General features: G+C 44.2%; 1 long non-coding RNA gene across 1 annotated transcript; it reads left to right on the forward strand.

Moving 5' to 3' along the window:
- Nucleotides 1–13,353: 13,353 nt before the first annotated feature.
- LOC133503389 (uncharacterized) lies at nucleotides 13,354–17,055 on the forward strand. The gene is made up of 3 exons (XR_009795728.1): nucleotides 13,354–13,604; nucleotides 14,846–14,924; nucleotides 17,026–17,055. It is a non-coding gene; the product is annotated as an uncharacterized LOC133503389 (long non-coding RNA).
- Nucleotides 17,056–17,522: the final 467 nt, after the last annotated feature.

The following is a 17,522-nucleotide window of genomic DNA, read 5'->3' on the forward strand; positions in this document are numbered from 1 at the left end:
TTCCCATCTACTCTATGGTAGAATAATTTAAACCCCGCTCCTAAACTTCTAGCCTTACCACCTTTCCACCTGCTCTCTTGGACGCACAGAATATCAACCTTTCTCCTAATCATCATGTCAACAAACTCCTGAGCTTTTCCTGTCATATTTAAATTTAGGAGGATTTGGACCTCTCGTTCATTGGTGTAGAAACTGGTATTATTTCCTTACAGCATCCAAAGGTGTTTGTTCGGGTTGAAGATCAGCATTTATGGCAGACTAAGGCTACCTTTGGGTTCAACACTGGATTTTATAGTGATGGTCTCGGCTCTCTAGTGTGACATTGTGAGTATTATGAAGATAAACGGTAGGCAGAGTGCTCTGTTTGACATCCAAATCTGTAGTATGGTTTGGTAAGGTGGTACTCTCTGGCACTCAAGCCTCTGTTCCAAAAACTCATGAATAATTTAAATAGTATTAATTTCACTGTCATGTGTATTTTAAACTATCTGGATATTCTGATGATGTCATTGGGCTGGTAAACACAGAGATTTTGACATTTTAACTGGCACTGTAAGGGACTTTTTGCAAAGGTAAATGAGGTAAGAAGCAAGGCTTTGATAAATTTGCAGAAGCTGAGAGATGGGTTCAGGCCGCAAGTTGGCAGAGGAATTAAAAAACAACAACAAGAAAAAAACAAGGACTCTGGTCCATTTGCGTTTTTCAGGTGGACAAGTTGTTCAAAGACAAATTGGGACAATGATGCTGAGAAGGTGAAGGAGGGCCACAATAAATAAAAATAACTAATTAAAAAATTATAAAGAGGTCGCACTCTGGCCATGAACAACTTGGTGTCGTTGACCCATGACACCAACTGGCCTGTGTCTATTTTCCAGAGGTATAATGGATCTTAACATACCTATCTATTGGATCTTGATGTATTGGATCCCACAGTGTCCTTGTCCATTACTAGGAAGCAGGCAGGGCCTGCTCCATCTTGCAGCAAGGCACAGCCATCCACTATAATAATGGACACCCTAATTGTAAATGATTAAAGTTGCGCTTTGAATAGATCGATACATATTAATTCCAAATTAGAATGTTTTTTTAAGTGTTGAAAATCTATCAATAGGTGATCAGATTTATATCATTTATTCTCTCTACCATTTGTTTGATTACTAAATCGGTTACACAAACAAAATGAAGCCCTCTACACTGGAAGCAAGAGTCCAATTAAAGGAAAAAAGTTGTAGTCATCAGGCTTTTGTATCTAATGATAGAAATTTCACCCCATGTAGATGAAACACATCAGCATCTTGACAACATTTTGGTTCCGCGTCATTAATCTGCAGAAGTTTCCTTAGTCTAAAAAACAAAATGGAATTAATTAGGAAGATGCAGGAAATCAAGTTAAGGAATTAATAAAACAGCATTGCATGTTAATGGACACACAACAAATGAACCCATTATTCTTTAAAAGGCAAATTTGCTGGTGCTTGTTTCTGATTCAATTACAAGGTAGTGAGTATGCTGTTCTCTACCATTCTGAAATGAGAGTTCCAATGAGAAAATATAATTGGGAATTATAATTGGGCGTGGCCAATCAAAGTGTTTTTACTTAAGAACTCAACTTTTGTTTCAAGTTTACGTTTTGAAATGCAAATCTTTAGAATATTTTTAAAAGCAACTGTCTCCCCAACAAATAACTCTTAATGTAAGACTCTGTAAAGATTTTTCACACAATAGATGTTTGTTTATCAAGACAAAACAATTCGATGCTTCAAATTTTATGAAAGCAGTTTAGGGAAATTCCTTCTTTTGTCTGTGCCGTGATGTATAAAATTTAGCCTAGTATGGTGTTGATAGATAAGTTTGCTATTGCAGAAGAATATGACTGCCTGCCTCAAGAAAGTTCTGAAATACTAAACAGACATCCTCCAAAACCATTTAGAAATTCCTCCAAAAAGAGTGGCATTCAATATGGTGTTTCACTCTTTCTGCATTGAAGATAAAACACTTTATCTTTCCCGTTATTCTTGTGACTTTAACCAACACCACACATTTTACACCCCAGCTGACATTAGAAATAGAACACAGTTGCACCTTAGGATAAAGATAATGCTCCTAATCTTGGACTCACTGAAAGATCATGCCTGCACGTCATCCAAGAAAATGTCAGGTGCCCATGTCCATTTGACATCAGTACCAACCTGACACCGAAGGCCAGGAGGTATATGTAATAATAACCCACTCGTGAGCATGTGTACCACCACTCATAGTTAAGGTAGGTAGTAAATAGCCGTAGGGCTTCAGAAAATGGTTTTGTGGTGACCTGGGTCAAGTAGAGGATGGATGAATGATGCAAAAAGTCTGATGGAGAAGAGGTCCTGCATTACCTGAGGACAGTGAGACCTACCACTAATCTATTCTCTGGGGTGGGGGTGTAGGGGTGAGGGAATTGCAGAGCTCAATTTAAGACCTAACCCATGAAATTAACACCCCCAGCTCTCTTTTCTGATACCAAGAGTGATTTCACAGAAGTAGCATAGCCTCTTTCAAACTTTTAAAATTGAGAGACCTCCCTGAATTTATTTTGGGACTCAGATTATGTGCCTCCTTTTTCACACGGAGGTTAAACATAAAGGAAATGTGCCTAATCTTCTACATAAGGTTTAAACATACACGAAATATGCAAAGCAGAGCAAATTTATTTAATGAGCACATTTCATACACCAGGTTACTCAATGTGTTTTATATGATTAAAATGATTTGAATACAAAGAAAAAAATTTAAACAAGGAGAAAAAGGCCGGTACAACTACTTGGATGAGATTCTTGAACTATTTGTCATGAACGCAAGAATTATTTTTTTTAGTAAGAAGACAAACAGGTCATAGTTGAAATCGGCCATTGTTGAAAGATTGCCATAGGATTTCATGCTTATTTAAAATGCCTTGAGCAATTGTGACAGAGGCCACATTCAAGTTGTTCCACATGAATATTGCCTTACCACTGTCAATTTAACTTGGCAATGGGGAAGGTAGAACAATAGCTGTATTGTACCCTTTTTAGGGACCATTTTGTTATGCATACATGCAAATCAGTCTCCTTGCAGCGAAATCCCTCATTTTGAACTCGAAATGCAGGGTTCCCTCGCCTCTTCGCACAAAAACCGGCTGGCACCATCCTCCTCTCTGAGGCATTGTCGTGGAGACGAACGACACCAGATAAGGAGCGGAAAGTTACCATCCCAGGACCAGACTGCAGGGGGGGGGGGCACTTTTACCATGGACCCATACATATGAAAACCTTGTGTTACTGGGTAGCTTTTGTCTTCTTCTTTGGCTATCCTGCCATAAGACACACGTCTCGTGTGCGGCAGATACCTAGATAAGACCTGGACGTCTGTACTGGACATTCCTTTGTAATAAATCCATTTGCTGTTAACTTTTTCTAATCATTGGTCATATCTTCCTCGACTCGTGAACACGCGTAGGGCCCAAACTTGCAAATCCCTACAATTTTGTGACCTCAACCGTAAGTCGAGGGAGGTAGACGAGCGTTGGCCGTCGACAGATGAGATAAAGAGAGTCATATGAGAAACACAGGAGTGTTATACGGACAAGTCGAGGGTGGTGGTCTGTACTTCTGACTTCTCCAGGTCGCGGCCAAAACCAAAAGGTAAGCAGAAGCCTGTTTACTGTTGAATTCTGCATATTGAACTGCATAAATTTGAGAAGTCATTGGTGTCAGATTGTTCATGCCTCATATGAGTTATTGAGAATAAGAGATAAAGAGAAGTTGTATATCCCGTCGTACCTGACGTATATTGTAGACGTACAATTGCACTGTGAGGTATACCTGTTACATCTAAGGTGGGTGGGATCCCTTAAAACAGAGGTTTTTCCGTCGGTTTGAGCCTGGGACGTCGCAAGGGGCATACGAAAAAAACAAATAGTACAGGCTAATTTGTTGCGCGGTAGGAATTCGGTTGGGTTTAGTTGAAGAAGAGTGACCAGTAAATTAAAGAAATAACCATGGATGGTGAATTTGATCATGAATGTGCTGAATATAATCCAACTAAAGATGAAATGTACATTGCAATTGAGTGGCAAATGATGCTTAATGTTGACAAAAAGAAACAAAATAAAGAAAGGAAGCGTGCATTAAAAGCGAGAGGCACTAAGGGGGGGGGTTGTGAAAACTGTCTTGTTGATTTGATGTGAAGCAGCCTCTCGCATCGGAAATAACACTTTGATTATGATTATTATTATTGTTATTATATCATATTATATTATATTATGACAGCACGGTAGGCCAGGTGGTAAAGCTTTGGCCTCACAGTTCGGAGTTCCCGGGTTCAATCCCGGACCTGCCTGTGTGGAGTTTGTATGTTCTCCCCGTGCCTCCGTGGGTTTCCTCCCACATCCCAAAAACACGCAACATTAGTTGGACACTCAAGGTTGCCCGTAGGTGTGATTGTGACTGCGACTGTTGACTGTCTCTATGTGCCCTGCGATTGGCTGGCAACCAGTTCAGGGTGTACACCGTCTCCTGCCCATTGACAGCTGGGATTGGCTCCAGCACACCCCGTGACCCTTGTGAGGATAAGCAGTAATGAAAATTGATGGATATTATATTATATTATTATAATATATAACAAGCAAACAAAACGCTACAAGGTTGGAAACTCTTCTTTTTTTCTCATGATGCGGCTTTAATTGCATTTTTAAAATATTGCGTTTGTCATTTTTATTGTTTTTATCCCGTTTTAAATGTTTTATCTCTTTGTTTTCAAATGCCTTTAATCATGTAAAGTTACCCCGTGTATGAAATGCACTTTACAAATAAGTTTGCTTTGTTTTGCGTTGCTTTGCTTTACAATGATGTCTATGACAGAGGCTCTGGCAGGTCCAATATACAAGCTGTTTGATCTTAAAGAGTTTGATTGTCTTACTGCTAACTTGCCTCGTCTCTCTTCTGCTGGTAATGCATGGCTGTCTAGTTTTGTGGAAACTTTACAGGGGTATACACTATGCATGGGAGACTGGAGACAAGCAGCATCTAGATAATGTACTAGTATTGAACAATGAGAAATCGAGACAACTGCAGGTATGCTTAACGTAGCCAATGGAACCATATTGAGAGCACACTTCGAGCGTCTGCCGCAGCTATCAGAGAGAGGTTCCCGACTCCTGTTACAGCCGCACCCACTTATTTCAACTATGTTAAACAACCCACTTGAGCACTTGACTAAGTTTACCAAACTTTGGACTGAATTGACAGACCACTCTTAAAGCTGGCCCTGACCTCCTGTCCGGAGATGAGCCTAGATTTAGACGACACTTTGTGCATCACTTCAAAATTTATTCAAGCCAACAACAGGGTGAGGATGATGAAATTACTAAACTCCAAAAACAACTTCTTAACTTAGAAGTAGCACGGGCAAGATGTAAAGGTCCAAAACCACACCAGGTGTAATTTTTTGGCAGACACAATCATCTAGACAGGCAGGTGTGTTCTAGGGTAATAGCTGGGGTGGATACGCAGCAATGTGTGGAGCGGCCGGGGGAGAGTGCAACATCAACATGATCAAGGGTGTTTTGGTTGTGGTTCTCTCGATCGATGGATGAAAAGCTCCTCTAGCTCAAGATCCAATGCAAGGGCGTGGTGGATGGTCCAACAACCAAGGGGGCCAAGGCTGAGGCAGACAGCTTTGGCGGCCCACCTTGGCAGGAGGATGGACAGCAGCAGGTTGGACAGTACCACTAGGGGTGCCCAGGAAGCCAGGGGTCCGGCGATGCAGGTGCCATGGTCCCCATCTCTGTTGCGGGGCGAAAAGTGAACACTCTCTTTGACACAGGGGCAACCCACTCCTCACTCACCATCTCGTTCCTGGACACTTTATTGTTACAACACACTGTGCAATTGATGGGCTTCTCAGGGACTAAACGGGCCTTGCAATGGACTCAACCCCTACCGAAAATCTTGGCTGGACAGATCTTCCACCATTCGTTTATAATGCCGGCAGCTGACACTGTCTGCCACTCTGGACAATGGCTTATGACACCTGTGAGTGAACCAACTCAAAACTTTGGACATTTATTGGGCCTGACTTGAACCAGAAACACAGCTCAAACTTGGTCTCATACATCAATTTCTGTTGTGGAAGCCCTGGTTAAACACTCTTAGGGCTTACCTGCCTCCACTAGATCCATAGCATTGCACACAATATTACTACCTCAACCACGATCTAGTCTTCTTCTTCTTCTTCTTTTCCTTTCGGCTTGTCCCGTTAGGGGTCGCCACAGCGTGTCATCTTTTGCCATCTTAGCCTATCTCCTGCATCTTCCTCTCTAACCCCAACTGCCCTCATGTCTTCCCTCACCACATCCATAAACCTTCTCTTTGGTCTTCCTCTCGCTCTTTTGCCTGGGAGCTCCATCCTCAGCATCCTTCTACCAATATACTCACTCTCTCGCCTCTGAACATGTCCAAACCATCGAAGTCTGCTCTCTCGAATCTTGTCTCCAAAACATCCAGCTTTGGCTGTCCCTCAAATGAGCTCATTTCTAATCCTATCCAACCTGGTCACTCCGAGCGAGAACCTCAACATCTTCATTTCTGCCACCTCCAGTTCAGATTCCTGTTGTTTCTTCAGTGCCACTGTCTCTAATCCGTACATCATGGCCGGCCTCACCACTGTTTTGTAAACTTTGCCCTTCATCCGAGCAGACACTCTTCTGTCACATAACACACCAGACACCTTTCGCCAGCTGTTCCAACCTGCTTGGACCCGTTTCTTCACTTCCTGACCACACTCTCCATTGCTCTGTATTGTTGACCCCAAGTATTTGAAGTCGTCCACCCTCGCTATCTCTTCTCCCTGTAGCCTCACTCTTCCCCCTCCACTTTTCTCATTCACGCACATATATTCTGTTTTACTTCGGCTAATCTTCATTCCTCTCCTTTCCAGTGCATGTCTCCATCTTTCCAATTGTTCCTCTGCATGCTCCCTGCTTTCACTGCATATGACAATATCATCTGCGAACATCATGGTCCAAGGGGATTCCAGTCTAACCTCATCTGTCAGCCTATCCATTACCACTGCAAATAGGAAGGGGCTCAGAGCTGATCCCTGATGCAGTCCCACCTCCACCTTAAATTCCTCTGTCACACCTAAGGCACACCTCACCATTGTTCTGCTGCCATCATACATGTCCTGTACTATTTTAACATACTTCTCTGCCACACCAGACTTATGCATGCAGTACCACAGTTCCTCTCTTGGTACTCTGTCATAGGCTTTCTCTAGGTCCACAAAGACGCAATGTAGCTCCTTCTGACCTTCTCTGTACTTTTCCACGAGCATCCTCAAGGCAAATAATGCATCTGTGGTACTCTTTCTAGGCATGAAACCATACTGTTGCTCGCAGATACTTACTTCTGTCCTGAGTCTAGCCTCCACTACTCTTTCCCATAACTTCATTGTGTGGCTCATCAACTTTATTCCTCTATAGTTCCCACAGCTCTGAACATCCCCTTTGTTCTTAAAAATGGGAACTAGAACACTTTTCCTCCATTCTTCAGGCATCTTTTCGCCCGCTAGTATTCTGTTGAATAAGTTGGTCAAAAACTCCACAGCCATCTCTCCAAATTGCTTCCATACCTCTACCGGTATGTCATCAGGACCAACTGCCTTTCCAGTTTTCATCCTTTGTAGTGCCTTTCTGACTTCCCCCTTAGTAATCATTTCCACTTCCTGGTCCTTCACTCTTGCCTCTTCAACTCTTCCTTCTCTCTCATTTTCTTCATTCATCAACTTCTCAAAGTATTCTTTCCATCTATTTAGTACACTACCGGCACCAGTCAACACATTTCCATCTCTATCCTTAATCACCCTGACCTGCTGCACATCCTTCCCATCTCTATCCCTCTGTCTGGCCAACCTGTAGAGATCCTTTTCTCCTTCTTTCGTGTCCAACCTGGTGTACATGTCTTCATATGCCTCTTGTTTAGCCTTTGCCACCTCTACCTTTGCCCTACGTCGCATCTCGATGTACTCCTTTCGCCTCTCCTCAGTCCTCTCAGTATCCCACTTCTTCTTCGCTAATCTCTTTCCTTGTATTACTCCCTGTATTTTGGGGTTCCACCACCAAGTCTCCTTCTCCCCTTTCCTACCAGATGACACACCAAGTACTCTCCTGCCTGTCTCTCTGATCACCTTGGCTGTCATCGTCCAGTCTTCCGGGAGCTTCGGTTGTCCATCGAGAGCCTGTCTCACCTCTTTCCGGAAGGCCGCACAACATTCTTCCTTTCTCAGCTTCCACCACATGGTTCTCTGCTCTATCTTTGTCTTCTTAATCTTCCTACCCATCACCAGAGTCATCCTACACACTACCATCCTATGCTGTCGAGCTACACTCTCCCCTATCACTACTTTACAGTCAGTAACCTCCTTCAGATTACATCGTCTGCACAAAATATAATCTACCTGCGTGGTTCTACCTCCGCTCTTGTAGGTCACTATGTGTTCCTCCCTCTTCTGGAAATAAGTGTTCACTACAGCCATCTCCATCCTTTTTGCAAAGTCCACCACCATCTGCCCTTCAAAGTTCCTTTCCTGGATGCCGTACTTACCCATCACTTCTTCATCGCCCCTGTTTCCTTTACCAATATGTCCATTACAATCTGCACCAATCACAACTCTCTCGCTGTCTGGGATGCTCAGAACTACTTCATATAGTTCCTTCCAGAATTTCTCTTTCAACTCTAGGTCACATCCTACCTGTGGTGCATAGCCGCTAACCACATTATACATAACACCCTCAATTTCAAATTTTAGTCTCATCACTCGATCTGATACTCTTTTCACCTCCAAGACATTCTTAGCCAGCTCTTCCTTAAAATAACCCCTACTCCATTTCTCTTCCCATCTACTCCGTGGTAGAATAATTTAAACCCTGCTCCCAAACTTCTAGCCTTACTACCTTTCCACCTGCTCTCTTGGATGCACAGAATATCAACCTTTCTCCTAATCATCATGTCAACCAACTCCTGTGCTTTTCCTGTCATAGTTCCAACATTCAAAGTCCCTACACTCAGTTGTAGGCTCTGTGCATTCCTCTTTTTCTTCTGACGCTGGATCCGGTTTCCTCCTCTTCTTTGTCTTCGACCCACAGTAGCTGAATTTCCACCGATGCCCTGCAGGTTAGCAGTGCCGGGGGCGGGCGTTGTTAACCCGGGCCACGACCGATCCGGTATGGGATTCTTTAGATGAACGCTCATATTTGTTTGGCACAGTTTTTACGCCGGATGCCCTTCCTGACGCAACCCTCTGCATTTATCCGGGCTTGGGACCGGCCTACAGATTGCACTGGTTTGTGCCCCCATAGGGCTGCATTCTCAACCACGATCTAGTACACATGGAAAACTTTGCATACACAGAAGGTGATGCTTGGGACATTACATCCACACATATATACACAGCAAGAGAGGGTGTAGCGGCATCCTGCTCTCTTACACCAGATCAAATGACATGGTTCAAAATGCAGCCTTATGGTTGCACAAACCAGTGCAATCTGTAGGCCAGTCCCAAACTCGGATAAATGCAGAGGGTTGCGTCAGGAAGGGCATCCGGCATGAAAAAAAACTGTGCCAAACATATATGAGCGTTCATCTAAAGAATCCCATACTGGATCGGTCATGGCCCGGGTTACAATGCCCGCCCCCGGCACTGCTAACCTGCAGAGCATTGGAAATTCAGCTACTGTGGGTAGAAGACAAAGAAGAGGAGGAAACTGGATTCGTCGTCTGCACAGGAATGCACAGAGCCTACAACTGAGTGTAGGGACATTGAATGTTGGGACTATGACAGGAAAAGCACAGGAGTTGGTTGACATGATGATTAGGAGAAAGGTTGATATATTGTGCATCCAAGAGAGCAAGTGGAAAGGTAGTAAAGCGAGACGTTTAGGAGCAGGGTTTAAATTATTCTACCACGGAGTAGATGGGAAGAGAAATGGAGTAGGGGTTATTTTAAAGGAAGAGCTGGCTAAGAATGTCTTGGAGGTGAAAAGACTATCAGATCGAGTTATGAGACAAAAATTTGAAATTGAGGGTGTTATGTATAATTTGGTTAGCGGCTATGCCCCACAGGTAGGATGTGACCTAGAGTTGAAACAGAATTCTGGAAGGAACTAGATGAAGTAGTTCTGAGCATACCAGACAGTGAGAGAGTTGTGATTGGTGCAGATTGTAATGGACATATTGGTAAAGGAAACAGGGGCGATGAAGAAGTGATGGGTAAGTACGGCATCCAGGAAAGGAATTTTGAGGGACAGATGGTGGTGGACTTTGCAAAAATGATGGAGATGGCTGTAGTGAACACTTTTTCCAGAAGAGGGAGGAACATATACTGACCAACAAGAGCGGAGGTAGAAGTACACAGGTGGATTGTGTTTTGTGCTGACGATGTAATCTGAAGGAGAATACTGACTCTAGAGTAGTGGTAGGGGAGAGTGTAGCTCGACAGCATAGGTTGGTGGTGTGTAGGATGACTCTGATGGTGGGTAGGAAGATTAAGAAGAAGAAGAAGCTGAGAAAGGAAGAATGTTGTGCGACCTTTCGGAAAGAGGTGAGACAGGCTCTCGATGGACAGCAGAAGCTCCTGGAAGACTCTACTACGACAGCGAAGGTAATCAGAGAGACAGGCAGGAGAGTACTTGTTGTGTCTTCTGGTCTGAAAGGGGAGAAGGAGACTTGGTGGTGGAACCCCAAAATACAGGGAGTCATACAAGGAAAGAGATTAGCGAAGAAGAAGTGGGACACTTTGAGGACTGAGGAGAGGCAAAAGGAGTACATTGAGATGCGACGTAGGGCAAAGGTAGAGGTGGTAAAGGCTAGACAAGAGGCATATGAAGACATGTACACCGGGTTGGACACGAAAGAAGGACAAAAGGATCTCTACAGATTGGCCAGACAGAGGGATAAAGATGGGAAGGATGTGCAGCTGGTAAGGGTAATTAAGGATAGAGATGGAAATGTGTTGACTGGTGCGAGTAGTGTGCTAAATAGATGGAAAGAATACTTTGAGAAGTTGATGAATGAAGAAAATGAGAGAGAAGGAAGAGATGAATAGGCAAGTGTGAAGGACCAGGAAGTGGCCATGATTAGTAAAGGGGAAGTCAGAAAGGCATTACAAAGGATGAAAAATGGAAAGGCAGTTGGTCCTGATGACATACCAGTGGAGGTATGGAAGCAATTTGGAGAGATGGCTGTGGAGTTTTTGACCAACTTATTCAACAGAATACTAGCGGGCGTAAGGTTCCTGAAGAATGGAGGAAACGTGTTCTTGCTAGTGGAAAAGTACAGAGAAGTTCAGAAGGAGCTACATTGTGTCTTTGTTGATCTAGAGAAAGCCTATGACAGAGTACTAAGAGAGGAACTGTGGTACTCCATGCAGAAGTCTGGTGTAGCAGAGAATTATGTTAAAATAGTACAGGACATGTATGATGGCAGCAGAACAATGGTGAGGTGTGCCTTAGGTGTGACAGAAGAATTTAAGGTCGAGGCGGGACTGCATCAGGGATCAGCTCTGAGCCCCTTCCTGTTTGCAGTGGTAATGGATAGGCTGACAATGAGGTTAGACGGGAATCCCCTTGAACCATGATGTTCGCAGATGATATTGGGATATGCAGTGAAAGCAGGGATTATGCAGAGGAACAATTAGAAAGATGGAGACATGCATTGGAAAGGAGATGAATGAAGATTAGCCGAAGTAAAACAGAATGTATGTGTGTGAATGAGAAAGGTGGAGGGGGAAGAGTGAGGCGACAAGAAGAAGAGATAGCGAGGGTGGAGGACTTGAAATATTTAGGGTCAACAATCCAGAGCAATGGTGAGTGTGGTAAGGAAGTGAAGAAACGGGTCCAAGCAGGTTGGAACAGCTGGCGGAAGGTGTCTGGTGTGTTATGTGACAGAAGAGTCTCTGCTAGGATGAAGGGCAAAGTTTACAAAACAGTGGTGAGGCCGGCCATGATGTACTGATTAGAGACGGTGGCACTGAAGAAACAACAGGAAGCAGAACTGGAGGTAGCAGAAATGAAGATGTTGAGGTTCTCGCTCGGACTGTGAAGGTTGGATAAAATTAGAAATGAGCTCATTAGAGGGACACCCAAAGTTGGATGTTTTGCAGAGAAGATTCCAGAGAGCAGACTTCGATGGTTTGGACATGTTCAGAGGCGAGAGAGTGAGTATATTGGTGGAATGGTGCTGAGGATGGAGGTGCCAGGCAAAAGAGCGAGAGGAAGACCAAAGAGAAGATTCATGGATGTGGTGAGGGAAGACATGAGGGCAGTTGGTGTTAGAGAGGAAGATGCAGGAGATAGGCTAAGATGGAAAAAGATGACACGCTGTGGCGACCCCTAACGGGACAAGCCGAAAGGAAAAGAAGAAGAAGAAATGGCATGGTTCAAAATGCAAGAAGAGTCAGTACCCCACATTTCTTTCGCTCTGTCTCCAGGACACGAGGCCTGGCAGCTGGGACCTATGGCGAAATGACTGACTCAAATGACTGACTGGGAGGACACACCACTCCCTAACGTACAGATCTCCAAATCTACAGATGCATACTGCATCATTGTTCCTGACGCACCTCCGACAACTAATATCACCATATTAGAACACGAGACCCTAACTAGAGAACATGGACGTGACTACTCTGACCATGACGACGCCAAGTCAATGTTAAACAAATTGCTTAAATTAGTTTGGTCCTCTGGACCCTTTGATATTGGACATTGTACTAAGACACCAGACATTAAAATCACTGTTTTTCCAGGATCTCATGTTTACAGATCTCAATATTCTTGGTGGGCAGCTGCTAACCAGGGGATGATGGAGGACACTCTCACTGGCCTGTGGAATTCTGGAGTCTTGGAAACATCCACCTCCTCGTGGAGTACACTACTCAGGCCAGTTTTAAAAGCAGAGGGTAACACTTATCGTATGGCACATGAGCCGTTAATGATGTAACAACGACTCCATTGTTACCCCTACCAGACCCCCACACAATGTCGTCTACCATCACACCTGAAATACTTCATAGTTATTGATTTGCCAAATGCATTCTTCTGTGTCCCACTCCCACTTGAGTTTCGACACTTGTTTGCATTCAGATATCAGGGACGCAATTTGCAATACACCAGGTTGCCACAAGGCTTCCAAAATACGCCTGGAGTCTTTAATCAATGTTTGAAATCATTGCTGCAGGATCTGGATCTCCCAGACAGATGTAAACTCCTGATGTATGTTGATCTCCTGTTGGCAGCCCTAACTAAACTTGTTTTGCTTCATTTGCATGAGCTGGGATTCAAAGCTTCCAGAAAGAAACTTCAGTGTTGTCGCAAATCGGTGCTCATCTTGGGCAGAGTGATGTCCTCTGAAGGATCCACTATGTCCTCGGAGCACCGTTCTTTTATTCTACAGATTCTCTTCATCCACGTGCTGATCTCTCTGTCCAACCTCTGACTAACGGCAGGGTTCTGTTCACTGATGGTTGCTGTTACTGTAAGCCGAATGGCTCTTCGGCTGCGGCAGCTGCCGTAGAGGAGCAGCAGCCCTCAGGTGAAATTTTAACTGTTTCCTTTTCCCTAATAACATCTGCTCCCTCAGCCCAGGCAACGAAAGTGCTCGCACTCTGTCTCTCACTGGAACTGGCGGTCGGACAATCTGTCACTGTCTATTCTGACTCAGGTTACGCTGTCTCGGCTGCTGTGTTGGACCTGTCTGCCTGAAAATTGAATTATTTTAAAACAGCTAAAGGTACTCCTATTGCACATTTGACAGTGATCCAACGATTAGATAAAGCCCTGGTCAAACCTTCGGCGGTGGCTATCGTCAAGGTGCCTGGCCACTCCAAATCCACTTCAACCACAGCCCTCGGCAATAATGCCGCTAACTTGGCTGCCAAGCAGGCTGCGGGCTATGTCCCACAGATGCTTGGCCAATTATTTGACAAATCCCCTCCTGCCCTGCCCAGCTCATAGTGAATTGGTTAAAATACAGCACAACGCCTCTCCTGAACAAAAGATATTTTGACTGAAACTCACTCCATGGCCCAAATTGGCCCCAGAGCCCTGCTAACCAAACTTCGCATGTGGTGGCATCGGAAAATCTCTGACTTGTGTCATGCCCACTGTCGTGACTGTAATATTTGCCAGCTACACAATGTTCACACACACACACATTTAGACCGTTGCCAGGTTCATTTGACCCACCCACCTGGCCTGGCGCGGAACTGGTAATGGATTTCACAGACTTGATCACTCCTGTTCAAGATAAGCGCTACCTTCTTGTTTTTGTTGACACCTTTTCCGGATGGCCTGAAGCCTACCCCTGCGCTCGCGAAGACGACATGTTGGTAATGAAAGCTTTAGTGAACCACTGGATTCCAACGTACAGTTTCCCTGATCTCATCCACTTGGACAATGGTGCACATTTCACACCCACACACTTAGCTACTGTAGAGAAGTGGTTAGGGTTAACTCACAAGTTTGGTTGTGTTTATCACCCCGGCAGTCAAGGTTCAGTTGAACGTATGAATCGCACATTGATGGAAAAACTGGCTAAAATATGTAGCTCTTCCAGCATGAATTGGGTTCAGGCTATCCCCCTTGCTCTAATGTCTGTGAGACAAACTGTCTCGCTGTACTTGTTTCTCTCCTTATAAACTTCTTACAGGCCATCTGTTGCCTGGCCCTTCCTCCTCATTCCAACCGCTGGAGGATGGCGTTGTGTCTCCGAAGTTTGCTCATAAACTGTTTTGGACACAACTGCATTATTTTGCTTCTAATTTCTCCTTACAGATCCAGGACTCTCTTCCATCATCACCTCCTACACTTGATCTTCCTGAATGGTCAGCTGTCTACCTTAAACGAGTCTCTCGTAAGTGGTCGGAAGCTGTTGGTCTGGCACACACAAGGTGACTGCTCGTACCTCCAAATCTGTCCGCTTGGAGGGAAAAAGAACTAAGTGGTTTCATTATTATATGCTACAGACTCTTCATTGCACTTTTATTTTATTGTTGTTTTTTTTTTATTGCTAACTATGATTCCTACAGATGGTTTGATTGCTTTTCGGACTAAGAGGGAGAGCAGGAATCTATGGCATTCTTATCATTGGTGTTATTGTTGTTCTTGGTATTTTGATCTGGGAAATCACTCAAAAATACCCTATGCCCACACCCACAAGAGTGCCAGCTGTTAGCACAACCCATCCGGAAAATATTTACCACAGAGAAGAGTTGCATTGTAAACAAAGCCCTATCTGTTGATGAGTGGTTTAGGGTTTTGACCGGCATTAGCGCAGTAAAGAATAATTGGTTACTAGTGGCAGAACAAGCGGCAAATAAAACCCCGAATGACTGTGTTGTATGTATGGGACCTAGACCTTTGTTGCGTGTTGTTTCCTCTTCTGTCATCTGCACCTGTGTTCCAGATCTTATGAAAAATGATGTGCCAACTAAAAATGAATGCAAAATTTGGGATACTGCTCACCCGGTAACACAAGCCCAAAAGAACAAACCTGTGTTTAATCGTGCTGTGGCACGCCAAAACTTCACCTGTATTTTCCTTAAAGATACTGGTGTCCAAATTGACAATATCTCTGATGATCAGTGTGCAGAGACCCAGCAAACACCTTTCTTCCAACCTGTCAGCCGTACTGATGTGTGGTGGTGGTGCAGAGGGGACCGTATCCTCGACCGCCTCCCACGCAACAGTACGGGCAGATGTGCACGAGTAACTTTACTTTTGCCTATTTCCATTGTTCCTCTCACCCTAGATGATCTGGTGGTTGCTCCTGAACACGTTAAGGAATCTCTTGGCCTATTACACCGTTCACGTAGGTCCAAACCTTCCTGGCTCGGTGCTGACGACCCCACCTAAATTGATGCTATTGGCGTCCCCCGTGGTGTCCCAGATGAGTATAAACTGGCTGATCAGGTAGTTGCCGGTTTTGAAAATATACCTGTAATTTCCGCTCTTTTCCCCGTTGTTCCTCACGAAAATGTCGACCGTACCAATTACATACATTATAATGTGCAACGTTTGGGCACTTTCACCCTTGAAGGACTTGAAGCTGTACATGAGGAACTGAAGGCTACATCTATTATGACTTTCCAAAATAGAATCGCATTAGATGCACCGTTGGCCGAGAAAGGAGGGGTTTGCCAAATAACACCTAACCAGCGGACGCCTCACTAAGGCCGTAGATAGACTTTGAACCCTAAGAAAATGAAGGAACACTCTGGTGTTGACACGTCTATGTGGGATAACTGGATGAATGTTTGGTAAATGTAAGGGTGTCATTTCATCAATCTTCATCTCTCTGGCTGTCTTCACCTCTATTCTTACCCTCTGTGGATGCTGTTGCATTCCTTGTATTTGTTCTCTTTTAACCCGTCTGATTGAGAAGCCGGCTGGTGCCCCAGCTGATGGCCGCGGTAATTATGTCCTCATTAGACCCCGCCCTGACACACTCCTCAAGATGATTTTATTGTTGCTATTGCTCCCCCTAAAAATGATACTAAACTTCTGATTGTCATGATGTTGACATGCCCCGTGATTGCATTGCCCTTCTGTTCTACTGATACATTTTGCGTGTTATTACTTTTTTAGAAATGTTGTGCTGTTTTTGAGTTGTCTAGTACTGTCCTGCTTGTTTAAACCTTATGGGTATTCTGAATCATGAGGCTATGGACTTGTTAAAGGGTATGCTTGGACGATAAGAGATGGTTTTATGGTTTCCATATTTCTTGAAGGGTTTTTGTGATTGTTTTTGTGATCTATTTTATAGATCAAGAGAGGGAATGAAGACTATTTTACTTTTATTGCACTTTCATTATTTGCTTAAAGATGACCTTATACATTTAATCAACGGATAAAGTGTTGCCCATTTGCTAATCAGACAAGGATGTGTTGTGGAGCCGGTGGTTGTGCTTGATCTTTGTACGCAGAAAACTGGCTGACGCCATCTCCTCTCCCAGGCTTTGCCGTGGAGACGAACAACATCAGATAAGGAGCGGAAAGTTACCATCCCGGCCCAGGACCAGACTGCGGTTGGGGTGGCAGCCACTTTTACCATGGACCCATACATATGAAAACCTTGTGTTACTGGGTAGCTTTTGTCTTCTTCTTTGGCTATCCTGCCAGAAGACACACGTCTCGTGTGTGGCAGATACCTAGATAAGACCCGGACGTCTGTACTGCACATTCCTTTGTAATAAATCCATTTGCTGGTAACTTTTTCTAATCATTCGACATATCTTCCTTGACTCGTGAACACGCGTAAGGTCCAAACTCGCAAATCCCTACCGTAGTTACAATACCACCTCCGTGTTGTAACCCAGTGAAAGCTTCCTTCGCGGTGCACAAGAAGTGGTAACTCCACGGGCACTTTTATCCTTTAGGTTTAAGGATCCAGTGGGAGGAATGGGCATCATGGAATCAACGACTTTGGGACTTCTGGACAGGACACCTTTCT

The sequence above is a fragment of the Syngnathoides biaculeatus genome, chromosome 1 (assembly GCF_019802595.1).
Source record: "Syngnathoides biaculeatus isolate LvHL_M chromosome 1, ASM1980259v1, whole genome shotgun sequence".
Lineage (NCBI taxonomy): Eukaryota > Metazoa > Chordata > Actinopteri > Syngnathiformes > Syngnathidae > Syngnathoides > Syngnathoides biaculeatus.